The sequence below is a fragment of the Natrix helvetica genome (assembly GCF_964273705.1).
Source record: "Natrix helvetica genome assembly, chromosome: 1".
Taxonomy (NCBI): Eukaryota; Metazoa; Chordata; class Lepidosauria; order Squamata; family Natricidae; genus Natrix; species Natrix helvetica.
This window is the reverse complement of record NC_138548.1, coordinates 199,881,697-199,900,542: the sequence shown is the minus strand read 5'-3', so window position 1 is coordinate 199,900,542 and position 18,846 is coordinate 199,881,697.

Below are 18,846 nucleotides of genomic sequence, written 5' to 3'. Positions count from 1 at the left end.
GGCTTGGAAGCAGCAGTCTGCCTCCCCCAGACCCAATTGAGTCAGACCCTATTTCTTGGAACGTTGGGATCCTGTTATGTTTTTGGGACACTGATTCAAGGGGAAGAGCCTCCGTTGTAGCTCCCTGTTGTATTCATGTGGCAAAGGGCAGACCCTTTTTCCTGGTGAAATGAGGTGGTCTGGTTGGTTTTGTTACTCTGCAAATCCCTGCCACAGAATTGCAGCTACAACAGCCCACGTGCCAGGAAAACTTTGCTTCCTTGGATTGCATCTCAGACCCCTTTGGTCACTCCACAGGAAACCATAAAAACATCAAGATAAAATAGCTGCCAAGAACATTCAAGTCGACTCACATTCAGATCAGCCATGAAACAGGTTCACCATGCTGCCAGAGCCCCCGGGCAAAACGGCAAAGCCAGGTTTATAATGCTTTGCGAAAGGCTAGCAGATTTGGAGCAAGTGTAATCTCAGGAGGGTGATATTCCAGAGGGTGGGCACCACAGCAGAAAAGGGTCTCTTCTTAGATTGCTCTATGGTGGCTGATATTTTGACTTTTTTGACTACAGCCTGCAGTAGTCAAGCAAACAGGGCTTAGAAAATCATCTAACCTGGAAAGACAGTGCATTTCATATGTAATGTTGCAATGCCAAACTTGAGTCAAAAAGTAAGAAATACTAAGGAATGTGTGGACTTGCTCTAAGCACTCATCCTGAGGTTACTTTCTTATTGCTAGGCCATCTCTCCCATGGACAGCTTGTTCACAAAGCTACCCCAAATAGCTTAGTGGTTCCTCCCTAGTACCCAGCCCTTGATGTGCACATAATTACATGAAAATATTATTTTCTTTTTTGAATGCTTCTCTCACACACATCACTTTCTCTCTATCTGTCTGTTCCACAGGCACACCTGTTTTTCCAATGACTCAGAGCAGGACAGTTGAAAAGAGCAGGAAGACAGCCTAGACCAGTGATGGCGAACCTTTTTTGGCTCGCGTGCCACAAGTGGGGGGAGCGCAGGGGGATTGAGTGCGGGCGTGCCGCACCCATAATGCAACGCGTGACACCCCCCCAGTGCGCATGCGCGCACAACACACGACCCCCTCCATTTTTACATGCTTTTTTCGCCTTCCCAGGCTCCAGGGAGCCTGGGGAGGGCGGAAAGAGCCTCCCCCGACCCCCCGGAGGCTTCAGGGACCGTCCCTGAAGCCTTTGGAGCACTTAAAACCACCCTCTGAGCAAACCGGAAGTGACTTCCGGGTTGCTCGGAGGGTCGTTTTAAGCGCTCCGAAGGCATCAGGGAAACCTCCGGACGGTCCCTGATGCCTTCGGAACGCTTAAAACCACCCTCCGAGCAACCCGGAAGTCACTTCCGGTTTGCTCGGAGGGTGCTTTTAAGCGTTCCAAAGGCTTCAGGGACGGTCCCTGAAGCCTCCGGGGGGGAAGGCTCTTTTCGCCCTCCCCAGGCTCCTATAAAGCCTCTGGAGCCTGGGGAAGGCGAAAAACAGCTTTTAAAAAGGTGAACTCAGCTGGCCAGCGCGCACATGCGCGCTGTCCAGCTGACAGGGCAGCGCCTCATGTGCCCTGACAAATGGCTCCGCGTGCCACTTGTGGCATGCGTGCCATAGGTTCGCCATCACTGGCCTAGACTCCCAGGGCTGTTGCTCAACATCTCTGGTCTCCCCACTGCTATCAAGAATATTGAGCTGGGCCTCTGGAGAAAGAAGGATGCAACAAGTCCTCATGAAGAAGTGACCCAAACTCGGGCTGGCACTTTATATTCAAACACTTTCCTATTGCTTGACAGGATCAGAGGACTGGTACCATGCTGTTGCAAAAGTGGCCATAGCTCCTAAAAACTCCAAGACCTTCGTTTTGGTGTAAGGACTACATGCAAGTGTTTTGGGGCACAGGTAAAAATATTTGTGTCATGTAACATCACACAGTAGTTTATAATGCCCCAAATAGCTTTATATGTTGCTTTTATTAGTCCAGGTTTTTTTTTAACTGTCTGACAGAGATTCATTAGAGATTGAAGTCGAAATTAGGACTGACAGCATAAGATTCAGACTCTGCCATGAAGCTGCTACAGATAGCCCTTGTTTAGCAATTGTCTTGTTTGGTCACCATTTGCAATTTTAACAGTGATTAAAAAGTAACTTTGCAATCTTTGTATTTACAATCTTTGCAGGTCTGTAAAGCATGATGAAATACAACCACGTTAGGAATTGATACATGTTCTAGTCTAATGTGATCAAAAACACCATTAAGTAAAACTGACCTAGAATCATAGGGCTGGAAGGGACCCTGAGCACTAAACCCAGATCTATTACTGGTAGTATTCTTTGTAACCCGAGCATCCTATGGTAACCTTGGATGTTATTTCATAGTCTTACATGATAAGAAAGAATGAACCGTATAAATATATGTAGAGATAAATTTTCTGTGGACATAACTTCTAAACAGAAAATTTGTTTGGTTTACACCAAAAACACAGCAAAATGCATTTAATTTTGTCGAAAACAAGAATTGGAAGAACAAGGGATTGATATAGGATGGTTTAAACAAATGCTAATACAAACAAGATATGAGAAAGATGTTAAAGAGTATGGTTTTAATACGGAAAACTCAGAATTAGATAGGATACTCATGGGAACAGATGAAAAAATGATTTAAAAATTGTACAGTTATCTACTTAGAATATACCTAGAAGAAGAAGAGATTAAAGAAACATGATAAAATGGGTGAAAAACTTTGGATATACAATAGAACTAGAAAAATGGCAACAAATATGGAAAAGGAATTATAATCTGACAATGGTGACAGCATATAAAGAAAATTTATATAAAATGTTTTATGGATGACACATGACGACTGAAAGATTAGCAAAAATGTTTAAGGATAAATCAGCTAAATGTTGGAAATGTCACCAATTTCCAACCAGGAACATATTATCATGTGTTGGATGTGTAGGGATGCAAAAAGCTATTGGGTTAAAATACAAACATGGTTAGAGAAAATGATACACAAATCCCTTGGAGTTTAAACCAGAGATATTTTTATTGAGTATTCTACCAGAGAAATATAGTAAAGAAGATTCATATTTGATTGTACAAATAATAAGAGCAGCTAGAATTGTATTTGCACAAAACTGGAAAGCAGACAAAATCCCATCGGAAGGGGAGGTAATAAAGAAGATATTAGATTGTGCAGAAATGAATAGGTTGACATTGAGAATAAAAGACAAGGAGGAATCAGTGTACTACAGGACCTGGGGACGATTTTATGAGTGGCTTGAAAAAAGATATAAATAGGAAAAAAAAGGAACAAAACATGAAATAACTATCTCAGACGATACATGATTAATATAGGGGGAAGGGAAATAAAATATCAAAATATAAATATACAGGCGGAAAAATGATATGAATTGACATATGTTAAATAACAATTATAATAATGTATATCTAAGAAAGAATTTGAAAGGAAAAATAAAAAACTTTTTACAAAAAAATTTTTTTGTCCAAAACAAAATGGGATAAGGCGGCCGCTGGGGCCTTAGATCGTGTTGTGCCTTTGCGGCCTCTGACCCAGTGTCGATCCCAGGTGGCTCCCTGGTTTACCGAGGAGCTCTGGGAGATGAAACGCCGGAAAAGACGCCTAGAGAGTGGCTGGAGGGCCAGCCGGTTCGAATCTGATCGAACACTAGTAAGAATTCATATTAAATCCTACTTAGTGGCGATAGAAGCGGCAAAACGGCAATATTTTTCCGCTCTTATCGTGTCCGCAGATAACCGCCCAGCCGCCCTGTTTAGGGTGACCCGCTCCTTACTTAACCAAGGAACTGGGGAAGACCCCTTGCAGGGTAGGGCTGAAGAATTTGTTCAGTATCTGCAGGATAAAATTGCTCAGATCCGGACAGGCTTGGACTCTGACTGGGTAGATTCGGGCGAGCCGACGGGGATGAATCTTGAGGAGACAATCTGGGATGGGTTTGACCCTGTGACCCCCGAAGGCATGGACAGGATTATGGGGAGATTCAGTGCTGCCACTTGTGTACTGGACCCGTGTCAATCTTGGTTAGTTTCAGCTTCCCGGGAGGTGACACAAGGCTGGCTCCAGGCAATTACCAACGCTTCATTGAGAGAGGGGTTCTTTCCCACCGCCTTGAAGGAGGCGGTGGTGAGGCCCATCCTTAAGAAGCCTTCCCTGGACCCAGCTTCTTTAGCCAACTATCATCCGGTCTACAACCTTTGCTTTGTAGCAAAGGTTGTCGAGAGTGTGGTAGCACGTCAGCTTCACCAGTACCTGGATGAAGCTGTCTACCTGGATCCGTTTCAGTTGGGTTTCAGGCCTGGGTACAGCACGGAGAAGGCATTGATCGCATTGGTCGATGATCTCTGACGGGCCCGGGACAGGGGCTGCTCCTCTGTCCTGGTCCTATTAGACCTCTCGGCGGCTTTCGATACCATTGACCATGGTATCCTACTGTGACGACTCGGGGGGTTGGGAATGGGGGGCACTGTTTTACGGTGGTTCTCCTCCTACCTGTCGGATCGGTTGCAGTTTGTGTTGACTGGAGGGCAGAGGTTGACCCCAAGGCGCGTCACTTTTGGGGTGCCCCAGGGGTTGGTTCTCTCACCCCTCCTGTTCAACATATACATGAAACCGCTTGGCGAGATCATCCGTGGTTTTGGGGTACGGTATCATCAATTTGCTGATGATACCCAACTTTTCATCTCTACCCCAAACCACCCAAACGATGCCCTCGACGTGATGTCCCGATGCCTGGAGGCTGTGCGGATCTGGATGGGGAGGAACAGGCTCAAGCTCAATCCCTCCAAGACTGAGTGGCTGTGGTTTCCGTCATCCCCATTTGTACATCTTGTTCCATCTTTGACGATAGGGGGAGAAATTTTAGCCCCCTCAGAGAAGGCCCGCAATCTGGGAGTCCTCCTGGATACGCAGCTTAGTTTAGAAGAACATCTGACGGCCGTGACCAGGGGGGCCTTTTACCAGGTTCGCCTGGTACGTCAGTTGTGCCCCTTCCTGGATCGGGATGCTCTGTGCACAGTTACTCATGCCCTCGTCCTTTCTCGCCTGGACTACTGCAATGCTCTCTACATGGGTCTGCCCTTGAAGAGCACCCGGAGGCTTCAGCTGGTCCAGAATGCGGCCGCGGGGGTTGTCATGGGGGTACCTAGTTGCTCCCATGTTACACCCCTTTTCGGCGGCCTGCACTGGTTGCCGGTTGTTTTCCGAGTGCGATTCAAGGTATTAATTATGACCTTTAAAGCGCTCCATGGCTTAGGCCCAGAGTACCTGCGAGACCACCTACTGCCACCAGTAGCCTCCCACCGTCCAGTACGATCCCACAGAGTTGGCCTCCTCAGGGTGCCGTCGGCCAGACAGTGTCGGCTGGTGACCCCGAGGGGGAGAGCCTTCTCTCTGGGAGCGCCTTCCCCCGGAGCTTCGCATAATCCCTGACCTCCGGTCCTTCCGACGCGCCCTAAAAAGTTGGCTTTTCCAGCAAGCCGGCCTGGCCTGTTAATTTTAACTCATTTTTAAATGTATTGTCCTATCAATTCGGGGTTTTTTTTTTTTTTTGGATATGTATTTAATTTCTTTTTAACTTTTGGGATGTGTGTTTTTTAATGTTGTATGCCATCCTGAGTCCTTTGGGAGAAGGGCGGCATATAAATCCAATAAAAAGAAACAAAAACAAAAACAAACAAAATGAAAATTCTTTACATTTTAATCTGCAATATGAGGATATTCATTTACTGCACAGACTGTGGATGTAATAATAGTATGTTATGATTTTTTATTGGAAAATTTTCTCACACTTAAGATTTAATATAGTGTTTGTGTGTGTGTGTGTGTGTGTGTAATAAGGTGATTTGAAAAAAAAAGAAAAATATCTACTAGAAGATATGTCAAGAGAAAGTAAGAATAAAGGTAATGTATAATAATCCAAATATGTATTTTTGAAAAATATGTCCTCCCACTTCCTGGATACAGCTCATTCATTTCAAGTCACACCAATAGAAGCAGAAGGAACTAAATGAAGTTCCCTGACCAGAGTCAAAGCAATTCAGACTAACAACAGCTCAACTTTCCTGGAGAAAGAATCAACTTTATTGCTAAAGGCCTTCCTAAAGAAATTTCCCAAACACTTGATTCTTATTGTATATATTTAACATTTGAATAAAGCAATGGATTCATAAAAAGCATAAATAGGTAAAAATCCATTAAGGGGTTATCAATAGTTTATTTGATTTGGAAATATTTGGATCTTATCAGATACTTCAGGGTCCCCAAGTGATATTGGCTGGGGAGTATACTGGGAAATCAGAAAGTATGCCTCTGATGACATAGCTGTCATGGGTGGACCTTAGCAGGATGATCCCAGTCAAAATAATTTTGAGGCAGAGAACTCTGTGCGGTTTCAAAGGATTATTTTCTTAATTCAATTCATTTCCATGTTTAGTGAAACAGAACCAAAACTTTCCCATCCTTTTCCTCTGATTTAATTGTTTGGTTATTTTTTTCGGAAACATGATTTCATACTGATTTTTTTGGGTCTCATCTATAAACTGTTTGGCCGACACCAGTAAAAAAATAAAGAGAAGGAAGTGGGGAACCTACATTTGCAACATATTTACATCGTCCTTCAGAGAGTAACCAATATTACTTTTTCTATTATTTCAATTTTGTAACTATGAACACTATACAACACCAATATTATTTAATAATCACTTTCCATTATTGAGTTTTCTATATTCTCAGCTACAAAATATTGCAATGAGTACAGCTTATTAGTACTGAAGAAACCATTCTTCAATAATTTTCAGGGTATTTTCTCTCACAGATATCCCAATCTATACATATATAATAGATATTTTCTTTTGTGTTTATAATAATTTACATTTTCTGCTACTTCTTTTATTCAAGTTTTTCTAAGGTCATCTAGTTTTCCCCCAGGCATCTGGTTAATCATTTACATGTATTTATTCAAATTCCCTTTGTTTCCGCTTTAGAAAAGAATATCAAGTCCTTAAAATTGGTTAAATGGCCCTCAAATGACTCTTCTCAGTCAATTGGCATTCAGATTATTATTATTTGCCTGCCTCTCTTATAAGGAAATTCTTATCTGGGTCACTGAATATTAAGGTAGGTGTTATTGTTTTCCATTGGGACCAGAGTGAGTCTACAATGTAATTTTCTTTGTATCTACGCTTTTAACAGTTATATAGTGAAAAGGTGTTTTATAACATGAATGTATCTTTATTATACTGAACATTATTATTATGCTTTTAATTAATCTTTTTTTCCCTAATTGCATTTGATAGAGGTTTGACTGGCAGAGGAATAACAAAAATGATGGGAGCATTAATGGTTAGTATCCCTCTGCATATTTTAAATTTGAAACTCCAACCATTAATTTTTATTTGCATACTGATAGTTATGATTGTATGCATGGCTAGTAAATGTCCCCAACCTCTGTATTTTAACAAATTTTGATGCATCAGTAATTTTCTGACATCCAAACAAATTAAAGTAACACGTACATCTAATAAATTATACTGTGTTCACTTGGAATCTGTTTTTCCCCTTTTAACAATTATTGTTTATCTCCCCCCTTAATTCCACCTATATTTCCTTTGCTTCTGTTCATTTGTATCTCTCTTTTAGTGGCATTATTTCTTGTTCTGTATCTTAATGCTCTATTCATTGTTTATATTTTTATTTCACTAATATGTGCCTTCATAGAGTCTCATGTGAGTTGCAAATAGCCATTGTGTCAAAATAGAAGTATGATCAATTTGTGCATCTATTGACTCCCTACAAAAGAGCCAAACACCAATGAATACATGACTTGTCAATACATTTTTAAAGGAGTATCGTATTTTTTAATTGATGTTACTGTCTGCTATTAAATCAAAAACTTCTCTGGAAAACCATATCTCTTTTTAAAAAATTCATTTTTTTCAAAGTTGGTTGTAAGAAATTCCATTACTGTAGTTTGAATTCTGAATTAATGACTTTCGTATTTCTGGTACTAAAAATACCTTCCTTTTTGATCTTGGATTTCATCTTTCAATACCAGTCAAGTGTCCTTTGTTATGAAAACTGACACTATCCTTGATTTTAAATTGCTTAAAGCTGCACAAGATCTTCCCATGAACCATTTATCAGTTTATCTGTTATTTTTCCTTTGGTAGGCTTCTATTTTGAGCTCTTAGAGGAAACATGGGATTTATTTATGGGACCTCCTCTCCCCAGTTATGCCTGCTCATTCCATCAAGTCTGCTGGGAAAGGAATGACTTGTGGGGGGGGGGTCGGGTCCTGTCCAGGGAAGGACCCAGGAAGAGAGCCTTTGATGCTCTGGCACCCACATTTCCCAAATCACCCTTCCCTCTGATTAGATATTGTTCCCAACTCAGCTGGCCTTCCATAAAGCCTTCAAAACATAGTTGTGTTACTGAGCTTGGGGGATCTGGATGTGTGCCAGAGCCTGTGAAATGGTTGTGTTGATTAGTTCCTGGTTGGTTTTGGTTATTACATTGGCTACCAATTGTGTAAGCATTATTTCTATTGTTTTATGTTATTTTATGGGGTTTTACATTGTTAATTATCCAAAGATTTGAAATGAGCAATCATATAAATTAAATAAATATGTTTACCTCCTTAAACTTCATGAATACAATAGATCATTTTATTTTGTTTTTTAAAAGAGCATTCAGGTAAAATAAGTGTGATGGAGTGTGCACTTTGATCAGTAGCAACACACAGCTTTCCCAGGGAGGAGGCAGTAAATCTCATCAGAGAGTCCCAGATTAATAGATTGAATGGTCTCGAGCATTCAGGGTAGCTATACTCTACAATTTCTAGTAGGTTAGAAGATTATAGCTTAAGTTTGGCACGATTCTGTCCATTGGGTGAAAGCAAGTAAAGAATAGGACTCATTTGGACTTTGCTGTGTCATTTTGAGCTTGGGCCTGACAAAAGGATTGGGCAATCTTTGAGAGAGAGGATTGGCAACATAGTTTTGTTTATGTGGAAGAGTGCAAAAGGTCTTCAGGTAAATTTGTGTCATTATCAAAAGGCATATGGCTAATTTTCTTTTGGGCTCATTTTGTGGGTGGTACAACAGCGGTGGGTCCCTATTGGTTCAGACTGGTTCGGCCGAACTGGTCGTGGTTTGGCGGCCTGAGTCACTGGAACTGGCAGCGATCCAGGTCTGCCACGCCCCTGAACCGGTTCTCTGGGTAGCGCCGTAGGCACCGCCATCTTGTTTTTTGCTTCTGCGCAGATGCAGAACAAATTGTATTGTGCTGTGCATGTGCGTGTGCCATGCGGCCACGAACAAACCGGCAGTCATGGCTGCCAGAACCCACCCCTGGTATGTAAAGTAGAAATGACACAGGGAGGTCTTCAAGAAGTTAAGTATTCTTTTTCACCCTTAAAACCTGAATTAGAAACAGAAGCCTTTTAAACATCTTTATTTGTGTTTTTCCCCCAGCAGATTGTAATCATAAGTGATGTTTATATAGTTTTGGTTTCCCCACCCTACTTTTTTAATTATTCATTTTGTTTTACACATTCTGAATGTGTCAGTACATTGCATATATCTGCTAGCAGCTGGAACATGGGCAATAGCATATCGGCTTCTACCGTAAGACTCTCTAGAGTGCCTATCTTCACAGTATAGTGCGGGTGTGGTTGGGCTTTGGTTGTGGTTATGGCACATTAGTCAAAATGTGTCTGAATTAATGAATTATTACTTAATGCAGGATGGGTATAACTCAGGCTAATAACTCATTCTACACTTTCTCTTACTTGCTGAAAAAGTGATGTGAAGGCCTTGATTAACCAAAGCCAAGATGGGTAGTAGAAGGCAACATCTATATTACTATCTGATGATCCATATGGAGGATTATGACTTACAATTTAAGGGAAGTAAATTAAAGAACATGACCAATTAAATGAAACCAAAGAAAGAAAAATAAATGTAGTTCTTGTGTGTGCAGGAAAATTATAATAGTTCTAAATAAAATAGAGTTGATGGATACATACAAGATGTGGGAGTTCCAATCTACAGTGGGAAAGGACAGGTGGATATCCTCTTGGGAGGTGCCAGAGAGTCCAATTGGCTCCCTGCTATGGTATTTAATATCTACACTGAATTGCTAGGAGAGAAAGCATAAAATGATTTTGAGGGGGATACAGGATTGTTTCTGAAGTGGGTGAAAAAGGCTAAACAAGGAATGCCAACAGAGTGAATCTAGGTAAAGTAAAAACAGTGAATTTGCTTAGGGTGAAATTGAAGGAATATTTTAGAGATTGGAATTGAAGCTTTAGAGGTCTATTGAAGAAGGGAATTGAAACAAATACTGTAACTGCTAATGTCCAAAGGAGTGAAGGAAAAAGAAGGAATAAATGCTATGAAAATGATAAAAAGGGAAGAGGTATTGGAATCATTATTGGAATGATGTGCATCTGGTGTGTGTGTGTGTGTGTGTGTGTGTGTGTGTGTGTGTGTGTGTAGAAACTACAACTGTGCCTGATGACTGGAAGATCCCATTATTTTTCCCCTGTATACAGTGTAAAACTATAGGGAGATTAGTTAGAAAACTATGACTTGGAAGGTGTTTGGCAAAATCCTGACTGAAAAGCTCAACAATACAATGAGCTGTACGTTGAGCAGGCCATGCAGACCACATTCTTGATCTTCAGCAGATCATTGAGAAAGATACTAATTTGGGAAAATGATTGTTATATATTAATTGTTTTAGAGAAAATAAGAGTAGTGAAACGTGCAAGAATACATGGAATATTCAATATTGAGCAAGGAATCAAACATGGCTAGGCAGTGTCTCTTTAGTTGTTTAATGTATTTATGAAGACAGGCATAAGTGACTTTAGAGGCGGGTTAATTGGGGAAATGTATGCAGATATTGTTAGGTTGTTGACAGAGAATGTGAATTATTTGCAGTGAACTTTAAATAGTTTTTCCGATGCAGTAAGAATTATGGACCTAAATATTAAGACCAAAGTAGTTGTGTTTGACAGGGAAAATAAAGCAAGCAGTTGCAAGATATGCTTAAATGGCAAACAACAACAACAACAGAATAAGTAGATTATTATTTTTTTAATTTTGGTGGCTTGTTCACTAAACCTATCAAGCTTGAATTTTAAGTGGGTGTGGGATTGTTGGTATCTTGGAGTATTCTAATGTTAATTCAATTTGTGATGGATGCATTAATTGGAACCTGACATAACCTGGAAGAATGGGTGGAGAAATTAGATGTGCATATGCTGTTAGAAAGTTAGAACATACTAATACTTCAAATTAGTAGATGATATTGGGAGGAATTGCCAACACATTGGAAAACAGACTCAAGGTTCAGAAGAATCTTGACACATTTGAGAATTGGGCCTGATCCAACAATGCAGTTCAATGGTGAAAAAAGTAAGATCCTACACTTAGGTACAAAAAACCAAATGCACAGGTACAAAACAGATGGTACTGGCCAACAGTAGCAACTGTGAAAGAGATCTAGGTGTCCTAGTGGACTACCATTTAAGTATGAGCCAGCAATATGCTGCAGCTGCCCAAAAAGTCAACACAGTCCTAGGTTGCATCAACACAGGGATAGCATCAAGATCACGAGAAATGATAGTATTACTCTATATTATACAGTGAGGCTGCACTTTGAATACTGCACCCAGTTCTGGTTGCCATTATACTAAAAGGATGCTGAGACCCTAGAAAGAGTGTAGAGCAACAAAGATGATAAGGGGTCTGGAGGTAAATCGTATGATGAACATTAAGGGAATTAGGTGTGTCTAACCTAACGAAAAGAAAGATTAAGGGTGACATGATAGCTGTCTTCTAATACTTAAGGGGCTGTCATAGAGCATAGGAGGTTAACATATTCTCCAAAGCACCAGAGGGCAGGACAAGAACCAATGGGTGAAAGCTCATCAAAGGGAGATCCAACCTTGAACTAAGGAGAAATTTCCTGAGAGTGAGAACAATTAACCAATGGAAAAGCTATCCTCCTGGAGCTGTGGGTGCTCCATTGTTGGAGGCTTCCAAGAAAAGTTTGAACAGCCATTTGTCTCAGATGGAATAAGGACTCCTGCCTTGGGCAGAGGGTTGGACTAGAAAAGGTGCCTTCCAGTCCTATGATTTTATGATTCTACGATGAAATTGATGAAATCCTCCAAAAGAGAGAACAAGGGGGACAAAGAACAAGGGATGAAACTAATGTGTAACACCTCACACTTACAAAGTGTTGCAGCATTCCCACAGTCACATGATAAAAATTCGGGTCCTTTGCAACCAGTATGCAACAATCACGATGATTGCAATGATCTGGGGTCACGTGATTGCTATTTTGAGAACTTCTCAGCTAGCTTCCAACAAACAAGCAAATAAAGTCAATGGGGAAAAATGCATTCACTTAATGACTGCAGGAGTCACTTAACTGCAGTGGTTGGCTTAACAACCGTGGCCAAAAAGGTCATAAAAATGGGCATGACTCACTTAACAACTGACTTCTTGGCAATGAAAATTGTGGTCCCAATTGTATTTGTAAGTTGATGACTACTTGTGAATATAATAGTTTTAAACCCTTCATATAGAAAAGGGTTCTAATGCAGCCTCTGCTTTTCCCTTTGGGGAGGACTCATGCAACCATTAATTATGCACAGTCCCCCTGTAATCGGATGAGGGACAGCTCCAATTACCACCCTTCAAGAAATAAGCCTTTATGAAGCACGGTTTCTATCAAGCCAGTAATTGCCTCAATTTAGGATTAATCATTAGCCTTTTTACCAATGGTTAGGCCTCCCATTCATATTCTATTTCCCTGGCTTTTCTCCTTGTGGGGATCACCCACTACCTGTTATCGTCACAGTTACAAGTCAGAGGGGGGAGAGGAATAAAAGAAGCTAATGAAGATACAGAGAGCAAGGCAACTGTAATGAAAGTGTTAAATTTTAAAGAAGTCCTTCTATATGCTATCCCCATCACAGTATCCTGATATACGTTCAGAGGTGTCTTGCATTATTGATCAGTTTCTGACCCCTTGCCCCATAAGAAAGGGGAAGAAGAACAAAGTCTTCCAGAATGGCAAGCTGGCCTTCCTTATTCATGTTAGGGAACTCTGGGATTAGTCTGATGGTTATGTCACTATTCCCCATTACCAAATTTTCTCAGGGCTCATGGTGTGTGCACGATGAAGCCAGATCCATCCTGATTTGGTAAAGGGTAGAATTACAAAAGATTTAGATAAAAAATATTGGTGAAGAAGCTACAGAGTGTGGAAGCCAACAGGAGAAAGGAACATCACTGTGCTGTTGATGTTGGCCATGATCTAAAGCAGGGATCTCTTCGCAACTTCAAGACTTGTGGACTTCAACTCCCAGAATTCCTCAGCCAGCTTTGGGAGAAAAGACCACTCAAGGAAGTATGATTTGGCATAGGACATCATCTTTTGCTTTGTGACAGATCAGTTGTCCTTTTTTCAGGGTTCGTTTACAGAGAACAAAAATGAGCAGTCGTATTGGCCATGTATACATTTACCATACCTGAGGTAAAAAAAAAAACCCCAGCAACTACTGGATAGCAAAGATAAAGAAAACATGGACTATTTGCTGCCATCTAGTGATTCCCCCCCAGTATGACAGCTATAGGCATGTCAAACTAGGACATGGATTGCATTTCTTTGCAGTCTTTCCATTCCCCCACCCCACCCCCGTCCTGCCATTCTGTCAGTATCTATCCTTCCATCGCCCACCATCACAACTAATGAAGCTTCTTGGATGAGAAGTGAAATGTTTTCTTCCTCAAAGAAAAAAAAACAGTCCACATTTGAGCACCTTTGAGACAACTATGACCTGGATGACTGAGAATCTCCACAGACAAATAGTCACAACCAGCTTCTGACAAGTCAGTGAGAAAGCTGGCAGGAAGTTGCAAGTCACAGTCACATGATGTTACTCCGCCTGGGCCAATTCACTTAACAACTGCAGTTGGAACTGATGTTGTAAGTTAGTGTGGTTATGTGACATCACTCTTAACAACTGCTCCCCCTAGCAATGGAGTTGCTGTTCCCTACTGTGGCCAGTAAGTGAGGACTACTTATAAACAGTTATTTTGTCACATTCTTCCATTTGCTTAGATTTTAAAAAAAGCCTGGTAATGTCAGAGTTGTATTTATAATGGTGGAATTCTCCTCTCGTCTTGTCAGGTTGCCACAGAATGCAATATGCTTTTATCCTATACTGTTCAAAAAGGCACAACCTACATACAAACAAAACCACAATGGCCTTTGGCACATTGCATCGGCTATACACTTAAGATCCAAAAGAGTACATTTCAATAATCAAAACATTCCAAGCTACTTCTCAGAGAAAACTCTGCAAGGCCAATCAATATTGCCTCAACACACATCCAATGTTGCAGACAAGTGGAGAACTACCACCTAATTGACTGGCTACGTCTGAGAAGTGAGGTAGGGGAGAGATTTGAATCTGTAACATTTCTTGACTACTATTCTGCTCCAACCCAGTATATTAGATGAACAGAGAAAACAATGCAGTTTTCTTATACAGTATCTTCAGAGCGAGAGTAGAGCAGTGGTGGGGCAGAAATACAGCCATCTCTTGTTTCTTCTGTGCCCAATGATATTTTTATGTCCAGAAAAATTAAGCCTGGAAGCAAATGGAGATGGCCTGGGTTCCTGGCGCCCCCCTCAAAAATTAGCTTTGATAAAATATTAATGCAGGTGATTTATTATTAAAGTTAGAAGTGAAGGCAAGGCAGGCTCCATAATGAAAGAAAGGGAATTTGGCCTCTGACCCACCATTAGAGGAAAAGAGAAAGAAAGCAGACAAAGAGGTAGCTAGGCCAGCCTGCTGGCAGCTGCAGCTTATACTCCAATGCTGGAGACTGAAAAATCATTGCAGACGTTGTTTACCTTCCAAGCTCACTCCTGAAATTCCGCAGGCATTCTATAGGCTAGACAGGATATTTTTCAGACGGAAGGATAAAATGTTTATAACCTGTTTGTGTTTTAATGCTGGATTGGGATAAGAAGAACCTAGGACTCATGTACCCTATACAGCAAAGATTTCCAGATTTGAGAGGATGTTTAAGTACAGCAGGGATCGCCAACCTCTGGTCTGGGGCCCAACACTGGGCTGCGGCATGCTGGAAACTGAGCCACGCAAATCCCCATCTACGGGATGCAGGCAGCATGTGAAACCATGCCCCCTGATTTCTTTCTCCACAGAACTGGTTCCTGGTGCCCAAAAGGTGGTGGTGGGGGGGTACTGAAGTACAGCATATCCCCTTGGAAGCAAGGTGCATTACTTTAAGCTATGTTTTTATACATGCTCATTTTGAATAAGGCTGATGGACCACTGACAAATTTGATTCTGAAAAGGAGTATAGGTTTGACTGGAACAGATCCATATAGCCAACGCTGTTTTCTCCCTATTTCCAAAGCTACAGATTGAGATAATCAATTCTGAAAAAAACCACTTGTTCATTTTTTATGCCAAGTCCATTCTCACAGTGTTTGCTGACTTCCTCACCTCAACCTTCTTTAGCAATGTTGATACAACGCAGCATTATATTTGGTCCACTTTCAGTGGTTAAGGTCCAGACATTCTTAATCTAAAATGTGTCCGTCAGGGGGAAAGTTTAGGTGAAATGAAATAAACTTGTCACATGCTTCAAGGCATTATTTTTATGTTATAATGCTAAGAATTCATTATGGAACGTCGTTTAATTCTTGTGACACATGTATGTATTTAACAGGGCTAAGGTAGTTGCTCAAAGAATAACACTCCTCTGTGTTGCGGACACCAGGCTGGGCTAATACAAATCCATCAGAAAAATCATCCTATGGACTGACTCTCCAGGGAAAATATAGAAGTAGGAACACAATGTCATTTTCAAGCATCATATGCGTCAGGATCAATCAGATTTCTAGCATCTCAGCATTTTTCTTAAATTGGCATAGAGATTGACATGGCTGGTCTAGAGGAGCTCCAGTATATTTTAATAAAAGTAGGCAGCTTTTATTAAAATAATAAGTATGTCAGTTAGTGACATTTCCCCCCCTTCAAAACAAGTCAAAGAGCAGCTCTCACTCAAAGACGTAAATCCAATGTTTCTTTCAGGGGAATGAAGAATCAGCAATTTTTTTAAAAAAAACCTTGGTGACATCATTTCTAGCCAATCTATAGTCTCTGTTTCAAGGATCTTGAGTGCTGCTTTTCCAAACCATAACAATTTTTAGTAGAATTTCACCCATACAACAGGATTACATATCTAACAAAGAACAATTCAAAGCTTCAGGAAAGTAGTTTAACTAATGTTACATGACAAAACAGAGTACCATTTGACTTGGTCAGGAGGTTTTTGGTTTAAAGAGGAAATCATTTACATGCAACAAAGGACCATAAAGAACATGCTAGCTATATATATTTCCTGCAGGAAGCTGGTGATCTCTTTGAGTGAATCAGAACTTACAGTAGCTGCCATTAGCATAGGAAGAGGAGAAGAATTACACTGAGGCTTATGCCCTTTTAAAAACCTACCAATTTGTTATAAAACAGTGTTTTGTAGATTTTTTTAAAAAATCAATTTTGTCTTCTGGTGACATGGACAAGTCCCCACAGTTTTCTTGGCAAACATTTTCAGAAGCTGTTTGCCATGGCCTTCCACCTAGAGATGAGAGAAAGCGACTGATATGAAGTCATCCAGTTGGCTTCCTTGCCTAGAGGAAGGAATAGAACTCAACTTTTCCCATTCTTTCCCCAGGTCAGGATCCAATAAGTATTTCACAGTGGAAATGACCCCCCTTTTCTTGCTTTACTGTCTTTCAAGGGTCTCAGTCTAAGGCCACATTCACAGCTGTTGCCATCCTCCTCCTCCCCCCCCCCCGGAAAGTTTAAGCACGCAAAGAACAAAACATAACAAAAACTAAATATCATGTGGAACCTACCCCTGAACCAATCAAAATAGTTCATCAGATGTTCTTTATATTTAAAATATTCTGGTTTTTTTTTACCTCTGTAAAACTGGTTATAGGAAGAGCACAAGCCCCTAGTCTTGGCTTTCACTTACTCAAGAAGCACAAGCCAGTTGGTAATGTCCAGGAAGCAAAAGTCTTCTAAATCCAAAGCTAGGGTTGGGTTGAGTCTGAAGCTATTTCTACCTATCCAAACCCTGGCAGTTTCAGGCACCAGGTGAGAATGCCTACCTTGCCTATATTGCATACTTAGCTCAGAGTTGAGATGTATAACTGGATATATTCTGCACATTGATGATACCTTATCCCAAACTAATGGAATCAAGGAGTGAATCGCTGTATATAGAACCTTCAAGTCCCAGTCCTCATAGGTGATGCAGAGAGATAACTATGGTTATTATGAAAATTCATAGGGAGGTTCACCAGGACTGGAATGATCCTGCTCCCACCACCCAAAAGCCACAAAAGTCATTAGTGAAAATGACCAGAGTGGCTTATATCCTATATCCAGGCTTGAGGAAAGACTGCCATGGATCCAGGTAATCTATATCTTTCAAAACTCTTTGTGACTGTCATCCCATCACTTTCTCAATAACTTTCCCCCAAAAGAGGAGATTGGAGATCAGATGTTAGCTGTCCATTACCATTGGATCCAGGGCTGTCTTCTTGAAGGTAGATGAGCAGCACTTGCTTCAAAGCTATTGAAATCTCTTCCACTCTCAAAAAGGCATTAATCATCTCCTGGATCTGATTCCTTGTGCACTTCCTAGCCAGAGGTGGGTTGCAAATCCCAGTGCTACTGGATCGCTCGTGCTTGTGTGTGCAACGCTTCTGTGCATGTGCAGAAACGTTGGTGTGTGGGCAGAGCCTCCTGCCGCCGCCACTACTGGTTCGCCCGATCCAGGCCGAACCGGGAGCAACCCACCTCTGTTCCTAGCCATTTTCACCAGTCACTGGGACAGGATTTGTCCTCCAATCTATACTGTTATGTACCCTAACGATAAATCATGTTATCCAATAGCTTCATTCATCTCAACCCAGCTACTGTAATCTGAGATCTGGCTCCGCCGACGCTCTGCATGGAATGTCAACACAGAGAGTTGACATCCGGCTCCCTTCACTTTTCAAACGCAATCTGTGCAAGCAAAACAATTTGAGTACCAGTATGGGATTCAAGACTACGTCCTCCCTCCAGGCTTGTTTGGATTTTTTTAATGGAATCTCTCTATAAGGCGATCAGCCTGGATATTTCTACTGTTTACCCAAGATGCCTCTGATAAGGGATAGCCCTTCCACTTAATTAAGTACTGGAGTTGCCTCCTCGAATCAAGGATGCGTTGCACCTCATCATGGGTTTGGCACCTTATGATGACAGGGTCAGGGGGCTCCCGGGGCAGTGGTCTCAGAGTGGATCTGACCACGGGTTTTAAGAGGCTACTATGGAATACTGGGTGTACCTTCCCTAGCAGTTGGGGCAGTTTCAGTTGCACTGAGACTGGTTTGATGATCTTTATTATGGGGAATGGTCCCACAAACTTTGGTTCCAGTTTCTTGCTAGGGAGTCTTAACCTCAAATATTTTGTGGAGAGGTAAACCTTCTCTCCCACCAGGAATGGTCATGCGAGGAGCTTGCAACCTTAGGATGGCTTGCACTTTGGCTGGGTCCATCTCTATTCCCTCATTTGACACTCGGTAGCCTAGGTAGTCTAGTCGCTCATGGTGGAATTCACATTTTGATAGCTTGACGTACAGGTTGGCTGCCAGAAGTTTTTCCAGTACTTGGTGGACCAGGGGT